Here is a 16,559-nt window from a genome sequence, read left to right on the forward strand (position 1 = left end):
CCATTAATGTCCACTTCGTAACGGCCTCCATATTTTATGACCTACTTCATCAAAGTTTCATAGAAGACTTCACTTGGCACTTCAAAGTTTTTAGAGCAAAGTCATGTTCAAATTGAAAGCTTTACCTGCATGTGACTCTTTGCTGTTGGTTGATGGTTGGACAGTCACAGGAAACTATCTTCACTATCTTTACCACTGCCTTAGGTGGAGTTACTGGAGTAGTACTGTACTGTATGTGATTCATCATCATTGATTTGAAGAGAGGGATTTTTCAGTATATAGATGGTCTTTCCATATACTGTACATCAGTGGAGGCTGGTGACCTGAAACATTGAGGAGGATGGGAGACCTATAGGCGCAGAACACACAGAGATGACAAAGTGTGTTTCAAAAATCGTCAAAGACGGACTATTTTAACCTACAGCATTTAATAAAGACATTTATAGTACAATATTATGGGGAATGGGAATGAGAGGGCTACTTACATAGTGTTGGGAAGGGATCACAGCAGTAATTGAATGAGGGTATGAGGTGTGTTCAGGATTTGACTGAGGAGAGAAAAAAAATGACAACACACTACGAAAGACGAAGACGAAAGAGCTAAGAATTAGTTAGTCCAAGCAAAGAGTAAAATCATTGATGAGTAATATTGTGATTGTGCATGTAATTCGCTCTCCATACAGTAATGAGAGACAATTGATAGGGGCACTCGAAGTGCCAGTGGATGTGTGGATGCATGAGACGTGGTTTCAGTTCATGTCAGGAGAGAGTTGACAATGGTAGTGGAGCAGGAAACAGGAGGGAATTTAGCTGTAGCACAAATAGCAGATACATTCCATTACAGCTGTGCCATCGTAGGTTTGAACTATAAGTTTCTTCATGAAGTTAAACTCAAAATTCACAAAGTCAAACACAGACTGCGCATCTCACCCACTTGACACATCAAAGTAGCCCAATAAACATTCCTGAATTAAGCCCTGATCATCCACATATCTGACCATAACGGAACACTGCAAGAAGACTGGTGGGGCTATTTCTACCCCCTGTGGCCTGGAGTTTTATCTGTTAACCTAACCAGGAAAACCCTGGACCCCATAAGTTACGACAGTGATTAATCAGTTGTAAAGAGGTTTTACAAGGGCTATGATGGGACCAGTTTTTCCTAATCGGGTTATATGGTTTAAAAACCTCCTGGCCCTGGCGGGGATGAAAACCCTGTCAAACTGCAGCTACCTTATATTTGTTCATATAAATCATATTTAGACTAGATTAGGAGGGGGATTTCCTCTACCCAGACACAGAGACAGCAACTGATAGACCGTAGAACTCACAGGGCTGAGCTTGCTTTATGCATGTTTGCAACTTTAGGCTTTATAAAAAAAATGTACTAACATCAGTCATCACTATTATGTTGATTGGTTAATTCCAGGTAATCATTTTGGATTGAAAACATATAGGCAGCCTAGCCGGCCCATTTTTGAATATAAACCAAATTTGATCCCATTCACATTTTCTCCTGACACACAAATGGACTATAAATACATACTATTATATACTATTATATACCATTATCAATTAGTTTACCCTGACCAGATGGACAGGGCGCATAGGCAGTATACAGCTGCTCTTATTAGTAGCATACAGTTGATCAGAATGAAAAATAGTCTTGTTTCATCCCATACAGCATGTCAGATTTCCAATGTTTAGGTGTAGCCTAGGCTGCTGCAACATTTATTAAATTTGTTTTTGCTTGGGTCTGTCCGGAGTGATTACATGTTATCATCTTTGCTAAATAAATACAGGAGGAAAGTGGAAAGCTTACTTGAACGCGTGTGTCAACCTCTCTTTTTAATCTAACTTTCAATGGATGACGCGATGGAATCTATCAAATCATTCTGAATTGATTTCGACATCATAGAAAAGTTCCATATGTTCAGCAAGTAAAGCATCGTAACGTGCAACTACCGCTGCAAGCTCCTTGTAGTTGCCCTTGTTAGCGGAACTTTCTCTCTTGGCATGTCCTCTTAAAGTCAATACTTGCATGCACCAAAACGCAGTGGTGTGGATAAGCTGCTTGAGAAAATCCCTGTTTCTTCTTACTTTCTCGTTGTGTTGCGCAGTTTGAATACACAGATCTTCATCATGATCGATGCGTCTTTTTCCCAGAACCTGATGCTTTTTTTCCTTTCTTTTTTTTCACATTTAGCTGAACAATTTTTGTTCTTCAGGTCACTGTACCCCCTTTCACCCAAGGCTCAGACTTTCCAAAAAGCAGGCAAGCAAGAAATACAAGCGGCTTGATGAAAGGTTCCCTGTTAACCAGCTATACTTTTGATGCCAATTGGTATTGAACTCCCTCACCTTTTCATCCTTCTTCATGAAACTGATCTCAGGCAGAGGTCGACCCTCGGTTTTAATTTGCACCTTTTCCGTGTACCCCAGAGAATGAAATCGGTTCTTCAATAAAAAGTCAACAGCATTTTCAGTGGTGTTGGCAGCAAAACTGCACATTCGAGCTGGTAGTTAGCTAGGTAGCTACTTCTACTTGCTATTGAAGTTATTAGAAAGGCAAATGAAAATAAATTGCGCTAATTGGACACAAAAACAAAGTTCTAAAACCAAGAAAACTATTTATCTACCTCCTCCGTCTCCTGTAATTTGGAGAAACTAATTTGAATTGAGTAATATCCCAAAAATTCTCAACTATCACTTTTCAATCTCTATCCAAAAATGTCACCAACTCACCAAGCTTATCAACACATAGAACCCCCCCCCACCATGTAGGTCTATGGATGGGGTTGAGGCCTACAAGACTCCTAGCTTTTGTATTGAAGTCAATGGACCCAGAGGAGGACAGAAGCTAGCTGTCTTCCGGCTACACCATGGTGCTTTCCCAGAGAGTGCTGTTGAAGTTACTATAGACCTTTCTTGCAAAACTGTGTGTTTTAATCAATTATTTGGGGACATAGTATAGTTTTATCTAAAAAGGCAAACTTTTTTTCGTGTTTCACAATTTTTATTTTCATTAAATTTCACTGGGTAGGATGGTCCTCCCCTTCCTCTTCCGAGGAGCCTCCACTGCTCTACATCCAGTTTTACAAGAACAAACAGAATTCCTAACATGGCACATTTTCAGTAGATGAAAGAAAATCATCAATGCCTTTTATGTATAGTTGAAATCAATCAATGAAATTATATTTGTCACGTGCGGCGAATACAACAGGTGTAGACTTTGCCATGAAATGCCATACTTACGAGCCCTTTCCCAAAAATGCAGGGTAAAAGAAAGAAATACAATTTTAAAAATAAATAGTAACACAATAAAATAACAATAACGAGCCTATATACAGTAAATATTTTTGCTAGCTAGGGCCATCTACTTTAAGGGCTGCCTGTCTTCCCAGTAGCCTACATGGTGTGTGAACTGCTGACTGATCATAACTTGCAGATGTTTGATGACACATCAACCAGGCAGGGCCATTTGTAACTTGTTTTAGTAATCAGTGGCAGTATTGGAGGGGGTGTGGTTTCTCCTGTCCTAAACATTCAGCACAGGGAGGTGTGCTCTTCACCTCTGCTAGCATTTAATGTTAGTATTTCAGTCACCCCTGGCTTCTCAGTGGCAGCTGTAAGTGGTGGTCTCCTCGGAAAAACTGAGACTGTCACCAAAACAAAGACGCTTCTCCTGAGTTGTTCTGCGAAATTGTTCGAGGAAGTAAGAGAGGAAGGCTCCACACCACTCTCTCACTTGAGTATCTTACCCAGTTATTTTCTGATGATCTAATTTTGCTCTTTTGTAGCTTTGGCAACTATATGTGTGTTTTCTTTACCTGCTCACTCCGTTCGTCCCGGTGGTGGCACAGCGCTACTCATTTCTCCTAACTGGAGATTTTCTCCTTTTTCCCTCTCTCACCTGTCCATCTGCTCATTTGAATTCCATGCTGTCCACTCAAGCTTAACATTGTTGTCATCTATCGCCCACCAGGTGCCCTTGGAGAGTTCCTTAATGAGCTTGACACCTTGATAAGCTCATTTCCTGATAAGGGCTCACCGCTCTTCGTACTTGGCGACTTCAACCTCCCAACGTCGGCCTTTGATTAACTTTCTCTTTCCCCTCCTTGCCTCTTTTGCCCTCACCCTTTCCAAATCCCCTCCAACTGACAATGCAGGCAATATGCTTGACCTCATCTTTACTAGAGGCTGTTCACATACTAATCTCACTGCAATCCCCCTCCAGGCCTCTGATCACTACTTTGTTTCTTTCTCTGTCTCGTTTTCCTCCAACCCTAGTCATTCAGCCCAGATGGTCATGTGCCGTCACAATCTTCGCTCTCTCTCTCCCACTACTCTCTCCTCTTCTATCCTATCATCTCCCGCTTCGGCCAAATCCTTCTCCCTCCTATCTTCTTATTATGCCTATTCGACCCTACCCCCCTCCCTTGACTCGCACTGTACCCTTTCCACCCGGACGGCTCGGCCCTCCCCCCCTGTTCTGTGGCTGAGTGACTTATCACGAGCTTACAGAACAGGTCTGCGAGCAGCTGAACGAAAATGAAGGAAAACTAAACTTCCGGAGGACCTATCATCCTTTCACTCTCTACCTTCTCTTCTCTATCTCCTGATAGAGCCAATTTATATCACTCTAAATTTCTAGTTTCTGCCTCTAACCCTAGGACACTTTTTTCCTCCTTCTCCTCCACCTCCCTTCTCTCTTTCTGTGGACAACTTTGTCAACCACTTTGAAAAGAAGGTTGACAACATCCGCTCCTCATTCATTCAGCCTATTGAGTCCACACATAACTACCCTACGCCTTGACCTCTTTCTCCCCTCTCTTTCCAGATGAAATCCTGCGACCAGTAAGGTCTGGCCGCCCGAGAATCTGCCCATTCGACCCCATCTCCTCCTCCCTTCTCCAGACCATCTCTGGAGACCTTCTCCCATACCTCACTTCCTTCATCAATTCATTCCTGACCACTTGCTGCATCCCCTCTGACTTCAAAATGGCCCGCGTCGCTCCCCTCCTCAAGAAACCAGCACTTGACTCATCTGACGTCAAAAACTATAGACCGGTATCTTTTTATTTTCTTTGCAAAACACTTGAATGTGCTGTCTCTGATCAACTATCTCGTTATCTCTCTCAGAATGATCTTCTTGACCCTAACCAGTCAGGCTTAAAGATGGGTCACTCAACCGAGACTCTTCTCTGTGTTATGGAGGTTCTCTGCACTGCCAAAGCTGACTCTCTCTCTGTTATCATCCTCCTAGATTTATCTGCTGCCTTCGATATCGTGAACCATCAGATCCTCATCTCCACCCTCACAGGGCTGGGATCTCAGGCTCTGCACACTCTTATATTGCATCCTACCTGGCAGACCGCTCCTACCAGGTGATGTGGAGAGGATCTATGTCTGCACCACATACTCTCAATACTGGTGTCTCCCAGAGCTCTGTTATAGGCCCTCTTCTCTCTATACACCAAATCACTCGGCTCCGTCATATCCTCACATGGTCTCTCCTATCATTGCTATTTTAATTTTACCTTTATTTAACCAGGCAAGTCAGTTAACCTGTTGCGTCGAGCCATCCCGGATCCGGGATCGTGAATACAGCCTCAAGCTCATTACCATAATGCAACTATTCATGAAAATCGCAAATTAAATTAAATGAATATGCTAGCTCTCAAGCTTAGCCTTTTGTTAACAACACTGTCATCTCAGATTTTCAAAATATGCTTCTCAACCATTGCAAAATAAGCATTTGTGTAACAGCTAGCGCACCTAGCGTAGCATTTAGCGTTAGCATTAGCAGGCAACATTTTTACAAAAACCAGAAAATCATTCAAATAAAATCATTACCTTTGAAGAACTTCAGATGTTTTCAATGAGGAGACTCTCAGTTAGATAGCAAATGCTCCGTTTTTCCTGAAAGATGATTTGTTTAGGAGAAATTGCTCCGTTTGGTGCGTCACGTTTGGCTACAAAAAAAAAGAAGAGAATTCAGTCTTCAAAACGTCGAACTTTTTTCCAAATTAACTCCATAATATCGACTGAAACATGGCAAACGTTGTTTAGGACCAATCCTCAAGGTGTTTTTCACATATCTCTTCATGATATATCGTTCGTTGAAAGCCTCCTCTCTCCTCTCAATCACTGGATGACTGGTGCAGCTTGTAGATTACGCACCAATTTACACAAAGGACACTGGGCGGACCCGTGGTAAATGTAGTCTCTTATGGCCAATCTTCCAATGATATGCCTACAAATACATCACAATGCTGCAGACACCTTGGAGAAACGATAGGAAGGGCAGGCTCATTCCCGGCGCATTCACAGCCATATAAGGAGACAATAGAAAACAGAGCTTCGAAAATTCTGCCCATTTCCTGGTTAAAGTATCATCTTGGTTTCGCCTGTAGCATGAGTTCTGTGGCACTCACAGATAATATCTTTGCAGTTTTGGAAACCTTAGAGTGTTTTCTTTCCAAAGCCGCCAATTATATGCATAGTCGAGCATCTTTTCGTGACAAGATATTGCGCTTAAAACGGGCACGTTTTTTCATCCATAAATTAAAAGAACGCCCCCTATATCCAAGAAGTTAAGAACACATTCTTATTTTCAATGACGGCCTGGGAACAGTGGGTTACCTGCCTGTTCAGGGGCAGAACGACAGATTTGTACCTTGTCAGCTCGGGGGTTTTGAACTCGCAACCTTCCGGTTACTAGTCCAACGCTCTAACCACTAGGCTACGCTGCCTCTATGCGGATGACACTCAACTACTTTTTTCCTTCTCCCCTTCTGACACCCAGGTGGCAACGCATCTCTGTGTGCCTGGCAGATATCTCAAATTGGATGTCGGCCCACCACCTCAAGCTCAAACACAACAAGATGGAGCTGCTCTTCCTTTCGGTAAGGCCTGCACGCTCAAAGACCTTTCCATCACTGTTGACCACTCCACAGTGTCACCCTCCCAGAATGCAAATAGCCTTGACTTGACCCTGGACAACCGTCATTCTCTGCACACATCACAGCAGTAACTCACTCCTGCAGGTTCAGGCTCTACAACATCCGTGGAATATGACCCTGACTAATACAGGAAACGGTGCATGTCGTAATCCAGGGACTTGTCATCTCCCATATGGACTACTGCATCTCACTGTTGGCTGGGCTTCCAGCGTGTGCCATCAAACCCCTGTAACTTATCCAGAATGCTGCAGCCTGCCTGGTTTTCAACCTTCCCAAGTCACCCCACTCCTCCACACACTCCTCCACACACCTTCAGGCTATGGTCAAACCCTACACCCCAACCCGAGCACTCTGTTCTGACACCTGGTCTCTTGGCCACTCTGTCTTGGCACCCCAATGGTGGAACCAGCTTCCCCCAGAAGACAGGACAGCAGAGTACCCGCCCATCTTCCGAAAGCACTTGGAACTTTACCTGTTCAAAAAGTATATTAAATAATCCCCCTCCACACCTTGACCCCCCCAGCCACAACGTGTGTAATAATTTCACAGTGAGTCGTACGAGAGCGCGGTTATATAAAACATTTGAAATGTAATTTTTTTTTAATGGCAGATGCTCGGGAATCCTACAATTTTAGGATGAGTTTCACATCCTACAGAACATATCGGTTGCGGGACGAGCGCTGCAAAAGAGTGACTCGATCTGACGTAAGACAATGATTGGCCCCGTCATGCCAGGCCAGCTCAATCTAAAATATTTGAAATAAATGAACACTATTTGAACCCAAGTCATGGACCTGGCCTGCAAACTGCTGTTCTGTGAGCAGCTACAGATGGACCCGTTGCCAGCCGTCTCTTTCTGCGGTCAGGTAGGCAGGCTGCAGTGTGTGCCAGACGACAGTATGTCTGGGGTAATGGGCATGCTGGCCAGCCTCAGATTGCTGCTGGAGCCCGGCTGGGTCTCTGGGACAGGAGATTAGCCCGGTGCCCAGACCTGATATGCAGCTAATGGTTAGGGCCAAGCACTGATAGATAAATGGACAGAGAAGGAAGGGAGGGAGATTGAACTGGTAGAACTGCCTGGATATCCACATTATCTGAGAAGGAGGACACTGATATACAGTATGCATGAATCTTTTGGGAATTATTTATTGGAGGAAAAACTGTCGCAGCTCTTGCCTTTTAGCCATCTTGGCATTCATCAGAATCAGTTCTCTCACGTTTGGCAGAGGAAGCTAACTAGACTGACTCAAGCGGTGACGTCACATTCAGATGAGGGAAAAGTAAATCTTGTTTACGTCACAACAGAGTGCTGGTAGAATTCTAAGAGTCAAACTCATGTTTTGTTGGTCCATATTGAAGTGGCTTTCAAAAGAAGGGGATTTGCGTGTGTTAAAATAATTTGGATTGCTGCCCTACACTCCTGTCTGTTGTTGTAAAAATTGTGCTGTGGTCCCCCATACAACAAATAATCTGTCTATCCTTTTCCCCAGCAATATCTTCATTTAATGCCCCCCTGTATTTCTCACTGTCACTCTGTCCTCGTCAGAGTCCTGTGACTTGTGTGGCATGTTTGCGTTATCATCACAACCTCCCCGAGTAGGGTCGCCCATAAATCATCATAACACTTCTGAAATAGAATGAGGCCTTATAGGTAACGCAGGGTACATAAAAAGAGTTCCCTCAGGGATCTCGGGAATGGCTGTTAAATGATGTGGCCTCCTCCAGGACATGCCTCCGCTCATTCACTCCAGACATAACAGCCTCGAGGGAAGAAGGAAATATGCAACGTTGTTGACAAGAGACAAAGAGAGGGAGAACATGAAGAAAGAGAGGTGGAAATACAGAACAAGGGGCTTGACAAACAAGGTTTTCCCCTCAGACCCGGGTTCAAATACTATTTCTGTAACCATAAACCCCACCCCACTCATTAATCAAGTATTCTAGGCAGAATAGAGCAAACACTCAAAAATGTCAAATAGTATTTGAACCCAGGTCGGATCCCACATTACCCCATTTGGTATGCTCCTATCCCTCCTATCCCCTGCTCATTAATTATCCATGTGAAGTAATAACATGCCTGATTACTGCCTTAAATGATCTGTACAGCTGAACTGCTATAGACAAAGGCTCTTTTTCATGGGGAAATTATGAACCCAATGAAAAGCCTGGCAATCATGATGATTGATGTTGTTTGTTTTATTAGTCTAGAGCTTCATCCCTAGTCGGTGTACTGGCAGCAAGGCCCTGAGAGAGTGGAGTGGCGATCAGTGTGATGGGTACAGTGCAGTGTGCACAGTACTCTCTTAACACGAGTCAGCCCAAAAGCACACATTGAGAGTGTACTTGTGCAGTACAGATAATTATAGATTGTTATGTAAGACTGAAGTATCGCTCTCTGAGGTTTTTGCCTTTGACATAAACCCATGCCTGATAATGCCTGGTTCTTAGTGTTTATTGTTTCTGTTGAACCATTGACATAACCCCTAACCTCTGAAGACTGCACCAAATAAACTCCAAAGAAACTCTGTTAATAAATGTTGAAACTCCTAGAAAAAGCATCAATAACTCCTATACATCCCTTTGTTTCTCTTCTATTCACATACCATTCCTCTGTTCTCTTCTGCTTTACTCTAGTCTACTCTATTGCACTGTTGTGATCTCCAGGCCTAGCCTAGCTCTGTTTGCTGCCGCTGAGACAGATCAGACCTGAACTGCTGATGGGGGTGATTGGGTAGCCTTCTGCTCCCGCTGGTACCTCTCTGCCACCACCGTGCCCCCTCTTGGTGCCACTGCATGGCTCATTGACCTATCACACAGCAACTGGCTGGCCTGGCTCACTGTGAACACCGAGGCTGTGTGCCAAATGGCACCCTATGCCCTACATAGTGCACCAGGGACCTCTGGGCTTTGGTCAAAAGTAGTGCACTATATAGAGAATTTGGGACACATCCGGGGACTCTTCTGGGCCGCCACTTTTCTGCCTCCTGGTATCCAGCTGTGGGGTGATTGAAACAAGAGTGAGCTCTTGTCAGGGAGTCTCGCCACCATGTAATTGAATTCGGCCACGTTTCACAGGGTGCACCAAAGCATATCCCCATGGAAAGAGCTAGGGTACACTCAGCACTTAACTGACAAAGCCATGGCCTCACACACATGGCACAACAAGCAAACAAACACATGCACACAAGGAACCACAGACACACACGCATACAAACAAGCACAGGTAGTGGTGCTACTGAGTGTATCGCTAACAGATACAAACCCTGACTATAGTAGAACGGGCAATGACTCGTTTGGAGTGCGTTGGAGAAATGTCCTATTAAGATGTTTCAAACAGGTATGGCAGTACTTACTTTTAAATGTGCTGGTTTGGCAATTTTCCCAGGACCAATCAACCAGATAAATATTTTCCAATTTGTGCTAAAAAGCTCATTCTTGTGTAAGCTTTGTAAATGTTAGCTAACAAATAGAGGCAAAATCAGTTAAGAAGATGTTGTTTAAGGAGCAGTATTGAGGTACGCTGCAATTAAAAAATCACAATGAGCCAAGATAGCAATGTACTGCACTGTATTGTTTATTTTTAAAGATAGTTTTTATTTTTTTGGACTGCCTGCCTCTGAGTCACTATCCTAACACACCGGAGGGGTGTACTCAGTGCCTTTCCTAGCCCAGCGGTCGCACACCATGTGAGTACTGGCACCCATTGTTTGGTGCCGCAGCTCCGACCTTGGCAGTGGCAGGGGCTCACCAAGCTACAGATGAGATGCTCCAAAATGTAGCTGCCTGCCTGGCTGTGAGTCTTCCACTAATTAGAGAAGTGTACTGAAGTGTAACTTGGTCAATTTATTTTTTACATTGACCTAATTCTAACATTCTGTCATGAAGAACACATGTTCAACTTAATAAAAACACATATTTTCTCATCTCAAGAGTTTAAAATAAAAATAGACTGTAGTATGTAGCCATTTGTTTAGCTGTTCAGGAGTCTTAAGACTGTCTTGGGGGTAAATAGTCTGGGTAGCCATTTGTTTAGCTGTTCAGGAGTCTTATGTCTTGGGGGTAGAAGCTGTTTAGAAGCCTCTTGGACCTAGACTTGTTTACATCCCTGTTAGTGACGGCAAGCTCTCTGGTACTTGCCGTGCGGTAGCAGAGAAAACAGTCTATGACTAGGGTGGCTGGAGTGTTTGACAATTTTTATGGCATTCCTCTGACAACGCCTGGTATAGATGTCCTGAATGGCAGGAAGCTTGGCCCGGGTGATGCACTGGGCTGTACACACTACCCTCTTCGGTGCTTTGTGGTCGGAGGCCGAGCAGTTGCTATTTTTATTTATTTTATTTAACCTTTATTTAACTAGGCAAGTCAGTTAAGAACAAATTCTTATTTTCAATGATGGCCTAGGAACAGTGGGTTAACTGCCTGAGAGAGAGAGAAATATATATACACTGCGCAAACAAATAAAGGGAATACTTAAACAACACAATGTAACTCCAAGTCAATCACACTTCTGTGAAATCAAATGGTCCACTTAGGAAGCAACACTGATTGACAATACATTTCACATGCTGTTGTGCAAATGGAATAGACAACAGGTGAAAATTATAGGCAATTAGCAAGACACCCTCAATAAAGGAGTGGTTCTGCAGGTGATAACCACAGACCACTTCTCAGTTCCTATGCTTCCTGGCTGATGTTTTGGTCACTTTTGAATGCTGGCGGTGCTTTCACTCTAGTGGTAGCATGAGACGGAGTCTACAACCCACACAACGCCACGTTGCACCACAGACTGTCCAGGAGTTGGCGGATGCTTTAGTCCAGGTCTGGGAGGAGATCCCTCAGGAGACCATCCACCACCTCATCAGGAGCATGCCCAGGCATTGTAGGGAGGTCATACAGGCACGTGGAGGCCACACACACTACTGAGCCTCATTTTGACTTGTTTTAAGGACATTACATCAACGTTGGATCAGCCTGTAGTGTGGTTTTCCACTTTAATTTTGAGTGTGACTCCAAATCCAGACCTCCATGGGTTGATAAATTTGATTTCCATTGATAATTTTTGTGTGATTTTGTTGTCAGCACATTCAGCTATGTAAAGAAAAAGGTATTTAATAAGAATATTTCATTCATTCAGATCTAGGATGTGTTATTTTAGTGTTCCCTTTATTTTTTTGAGCAGTGTATATATATATATATATATGTAGTACAGGGCTGTGAAATCCCATGTATTATGCGTTGTCAGACTTGTCTAGTTTCTCCACTTGCTGACTTCAGGAAGGCTCTGCCGCTTGGGCTTTCAGTGCAGTGCAGCCTCTTCCTGTACAGTGCCTCTTCTCTCGCAGACCTGGGTTCAAATATTATGTCAAATACTTTATCTGGGCTTGATTGAGCTTCCATGGCCTAATGGACCAATATAATTGTCCCAAAACTGTAAAAACCCACCCATTTGGCACTCTGGCAGGCTAGAGCAAATGTTGAAAAGTATTTTAAAGATTTAAAATAATATTTCAACCCAGGTCTGGTATCGTGCATCTCCTACTGTACTGTATTGCACGTAGTGGTTTCACTGAGAGACTGCAGCAGATTAGACCAGTGTGTCTTTCTTTCCAAATTGCTCTCCAAATTATCCATTGGGACAGAAGAGAGGAGCCCAGTACAGTACATCTGTGGGCACTGGAGAGCACATTTCTGCTCTGTGGATAGTCTGACTCTAAAACATTTTTTATTTTCAAACAGTTTTGAAGAACATCAATAGACAGAAGATGTTGGTTGATGTCAGTTATCTCTTTTCAATAAAAAAAACAAGAGCGAAACACTTTTATGGTTTAGTTTGAGTTCATTCTTGCTCACAGATAAAACTGAAGAATGTAGAATTTACATTACTAATAATAGGAAAACACTCATTTAAAGTACATATATCTGTTGTTCCATTATTCATAATATATATTTTTAGTTTTTATACTTCATTTTAATTAGCTAAGCTTAGCAAAAAAACTGACAGGAAAGGGATTTCAAAACACTCATACTGTATTGCAGTGGATGGATATGGAGCATTACATTGTATTACAAGAGGTGCTCACATAAAGCATTTACACATCACATTCACAAGTGCCTTTTCAAAATGAAGTGCAATCGAGGGGAGATGGGAGAGTATTTTTTAAATATTTTTCCCGATCATACACTCACTCACCCGACACACCCACACACATACGTCTTTGTAATACACAAGGCAGTAATGGAGAAGATAATTGTCTGAGGAAAGAGATTACTGTGCATTATTGGTTCACTTCTAAAAGTGGCCAATGTACTGTATTTATCAGTCTCTGTAGCAGACAGCTCTCCCACACAGGTCTTAATAGAGAGTTGTGACCTTCATAATGAGATGTGAGAGGAGCTGTGTGAAGTTGAAACACTGTTTGTCCTAAATGGAGTTCTATTCACAATTTGTGGCATTACTTTTGAGCAGGGCCCATAGAACTGTCCCAATTTCATTTGGGACACAACCACTGTCAACCATTCAAATCAAGGCTTTTCTTTCATATTGTCACAAATGCTTTGAAAACAGTTGTGTCAAATCGTTGTTGGATTTATGCATCCATCCATTGTGAAGTGAACTGCAATTTTAACTGCCATAACATAAGGAAATTGGGGTTGGCATGCAATGTCTAGATGGGTGAAGGTGGATTGACTGTGGTATGTACCACATTCACATTGGCAATGTAGATGGCATTTAGTGTTGTTTGAAGGAGAGGAAAATTGATGGTTGTGTGAATTGTACTACATTTGTAGGTATGGGACTAGTTTATAGCCTGTTATAGCAATGTATTTCTCAGCTTGTGTAACATCGGACAATTCCTGAAAGCAACACTCTTAGAAGTGTCTAGAACCCTATTTTTTTACTCAAGCCTTTTCTTTGGAAAGAGGCATCTGAACTACCTACCTGGCCTCCCTCTCCTCCTCGCCACCACTGGAGTAGAATAGAATAGAACAGATAGTGGTTCTGTGTAGAATAGATAATAGTACCTTGTGGGTCCTGATCCTGAAGACATGATGAGACATGCTATTATTTGCCTCCTCCATTTTAATGAGTTATTGCCCTGTGTGAAACAAACAGATGGTGCATTAGCTGTAATAAACCTGAGCTGACTTCAGTGGTATTGAGTCGGAATACTGAATTAATACAGAGTCGAGCTGTTAAAGCCGTTGCTGTTTTACACTGAGATTTAGAGGTCGAAGATGTGTAATGTGCAACACAGTGCATTCGCTTGGCTGAGTTGGCTCATGCATACCAAAAAAATAACAGATCCCTTTTTTTTAATAACTTTGGTCAGGTTTTCATTGCCCCAGAGAAGCTGTGAATATCGATGCGGAGAAGTGAAATTTCTGTAAGCTCTGACCCCTTTGTTCGCAGCGCCAGCATTAAAGTTGCTGAGTGAGTGCTTCACATTGAGCTACACTTTATTGTTGCTCTCAGCAGAAGTGTTGTTCCAACACACACAACCACAAGCATAGTGCACTCACACACAGTACACACATGTCTGCACACACACGCACACACATGGGTGCACATATGCGCACACAATCAGACACAATTTGACTACTAACAGTGCTCCAAACAGTTACTTAAAACATGACAGTTAATGGGGGGATTTTTTTTCTCCAAAAAATGAATTCTAAACTGAAAACTGAAAGCACTCAAATCAAATAAAGCAATGTGCTCTTTGGTAACTAAGGCAGACTGACGTTTGAACAACACTTCCAATAATACCCCTATCTGTTGATACACATTCATTCCCCAGATTTAGCAGCACTGCGTTAAGAAATTATTCAGATTGCTTACCCCTCAGCTGGGGGTTCGGCTGGGGGTTTGGGACAGAGGAGCGGAGCGTGTGGTGTGTCTGATGCTTCATGTCCTACACCCAACCCTCTCTCTCTCTGGAGCCCCAGCAGAAGGTAGCAGCTGTTTGTGGCATGCAGTGTTTGCTGCATTGTTTAGTGGCTGCTCTGTGCTAGGTGTGTGTCAGTGGAGGCTGGTGACTTGGAAAATTGAGTAGTTTGGGAGACCTACATTATAGGCGCGGAAGGCACGGAGACGACAAAGTGTCTTTCAAAAATCGTCAAAGACTAATTATTTTAACAAAGTGTTTAATAAATAAATGTATAGTACAATATTATGGGGAATGGGATCAAGAGGGCTACTTACACAGTGTTGGAAAGGGATGAGGTATAAGTTGAGGTGTTCAGAGGCTTGACCAGGACAGGATTTGACTTGGAAGACAAAAACAATAACATAACACACTACACAGTTAAGACAAAAGAGCTAAGAATTAGTTCGTCCATGCAAGGAGTACAGTAATGAGAAAAAATTGATAGGGATACTCACAGTGCTTGGAAGGAAAACATTTGTGGCTTCAATGTGGCTTCAATTCATGTCAGGAGAAAATTGACAATGGTAGTGGAGTGGAGTAGTCCTCACCTCTTAATCAGGGAACAAGAGGGGACATACTGTAGCTGTAAACACAAATAGCAGATACATTCCATTAAAGTTGTGCCATCGTAGGTTTGGACAACAAGTTTCTCTATGAAGTTAAACTCAGACATCTCAAAATGCATAATGTCAAACACAGACTGCTCATCTCGCCCACTTGACACATCAAAGTAGCCCAAGAAACATTCCAGGAATAAAGCCCTGATCATCCACATACCTGACCATAACTGACAACTGCAAGCAGACTGGTGGCACAGTAGGTCCCAAAGTGGTGGGGCAATTTTTAACACCCTGGGGCCTGGAGTTTGCCTTATATGTTAACCTAACTAGGAAAATTCTGGATCCTACAAGGTATGACAGTGATTAATCAGTTGTAAAAATGTTTTATAAGGGCTATGATGGGATCAGTTTTTCCTAATCGGGTTACATGGTTTTAAAGAAAACCTGGAAAAAAACTCCTGGCCCTGGGGGGGATTAAAACCCTGTCAAACTGCAGCTACCTTATATGTGTTCATATAAATGATATGTCAATTTGATTAGGAGGGGGATTTCCTCTACCCAGACTGATAGACAATAGAACTCACAGGGCTGAGCTTGCTTTAACCATGTTTACATCATGCAGGCCTATGCAACTGTAGTCCTTATAAAACATTTAGTCACATCTGTCATCCCTATTTTTTTGATTGATTAATGCCAGTTAATAATTGTGGATTAAAATCATATAGGCAGACCAGCCAGCCCAATTTTAAACTAAATTTGATCACATTCACATTTTCTACTGACACACAAATGTACTATAAATACATAACGTTATCAATTAGTTACCCTGACCAGATGGACAGGGCGCATAGGCAGTATGCAGCTGCTCTTATTACTAGCCTACAATTGATCAGACTGAAAAATAGTCTCGTTTTCATCCCATACAGCATGTCAGATTTCTCATGTTCAGGTGAACCTAGGCTGCTGCAACATTTATTACATTTGTTTTTGCTTCTGTCTGCCCGGAGCGATAATGTGTTATGATCTTTGCTAAATAAATACAGGAGGAACGTGGAAAGCCTACTTGACCGTATATGAAAAAATGTGCTGTGTCAACCTCTCTCTTT

The 16,559-nt window shown here is 42.7% G+C and overlaps 1 protein-coding gene across 2 annotated transcripts in view; it reads left to right on the top strand.

The window, feature by feature from the left end:
* LOC112252660 (alpha-1,3-mannosyl-glycoprotein 4-beta-N-acetylglucosaminyltransferase C) overlaps nucleotides 1–16,559 on the top strand; it is a 199,079-nt gene that overhangs the window by 40,268 nt on the left and 142,252 nt on the right. Inside the window, exon 1 of one of the 2 annotated variants that reach the window (XM_024424098.2) lies at nucleotides 6,811–6,908. The exons of the other annotated variant lie outside the window; for it this stretch is intronic. The gene's annotated coding sequence lies outside the window, so the exon portion shown is untranslated. Of the gene's footprint in view, nucleotides 1–6,810; nucleotides 6,909–16,559 lie in introns of those variants that run through there. 2 annotated transcript variants of the gene reach the window in all.

Source organism: Oncorhynchus tshawytscha, linkage group LG06 (assembly GCF_018296145.1).
Source record: "Oncorhynchus tshawytscha isolate Ot180627B linkage group LG06, Otsh_v2.0, whole genome shotgun sequence".
Taxonomy (NCBI): Eukaryota; Metazoa; Chordata; class Actinopteri; order Salmoniformes; family Salmonidae; genus Oncorhynchus; species Oncorhynchus tshawytscha.